The sequence below is a fragment of the Cavia porcellus genome, unplaced genomic scaffold (genome assembly GCF_034190915.1).
Source record: "Cavia porcellus strain 051 isolate PalLab524CR breed Dunkin Hartley unplaced genomic scaffold, mCavPor4.1 scaffold_10, whole genome shotgun sequence".
NCBI classification, from domain to species: Eukaryota; Metazoa; Chordata; class Mammalia; order Rodentia; family Caviidae; genus Cavia; species Cavia porcellus.
This window is the reverse complement of record NW_026947493.1, coordinates 15,905,116-15,906,143: the sequence shown is the minus strand read 5'-3', so window position 1 is coordinate 15,906,143 and position 1,028 is coordinate 15,905,116.

Genomic DNA, 1,028 nt, shown 5'->3' with positions numbered 1-1,028 from the left:
TGTTTCAGAAAGTATAATATTCTATAACTTCCTGAAAATTTTTCAGTTCAAATGTCTTTTAAAGTTTATTAATCAAGGCCAGGGGATTTAGCTCAGTAGCATAAGGGCCTGCCTGGCAAGCACAAGGTCATGAGTTCAATCCCAAGTGTACCCCCTCCCAAAGGAACATCTATTATAATCATTTAATGTTCAGGATTATGAAATCTGACACTTTATGCAACCAAACTGGACCAATATCAATAATAAACTTTTTATCTCATGGTGATCTCACTGAATAACATTAAAAAACCATGAATTGCTTTTGCTCCAATCCCATTTAACATGAGACAGTGGAAATAGGTTCATCATACTTTGTAGCATCCTTTTGTTCTTCAGCTCCAGCCTTTGTTGATAAACCAAAAACATAGAGGCTCGTTTTAAAAATGACTAAGCAATTAATGACAGGAATACTATGTCTTTCTAGATGCCTAGTCATGTGCAGTAAAATACATCATAAAATACTGGACTATGCTATGATTCTCTGAAGATCTGAACAATGTGGTTAATTTTATTTAGCAAGTAGACAGCATTGTAACTTTTAGAGGAAGTAAGCCTGTTGATTCAATGTGAATCAAGCAGATGACCAAATATTTGACTTATAAATAAATAAGATGTTAAAACATCAAGTAAGCTAATATTTTAAATGGAAGACTTTTAAGATTAAGTTGCTTTAGTGAGTTCACGTCAATACTACATATATAAAAGGTAATTCTTACAAAAATAAGCTTGTTGCTATGTATAATTTTTAAAAATTCTTACAATTTTTAATTTAACAGACCTTGCAGTTTGCTTCTTTCTACTGAATGCAATGTAGCAATGTAAATCTATATGAGTATCTGTACTTACCACAAAAAGCTATAGTGAATGTATGTGTAGTAGGGGTTATTTGGAAGGGTCACACAGGGTTATGGAAATTGTACTCTCAGTGGACAGAATCAAGGTCTTACCTGCTTCTTATCACATCATCTGCAAGTTAGAAAATGCTTTTT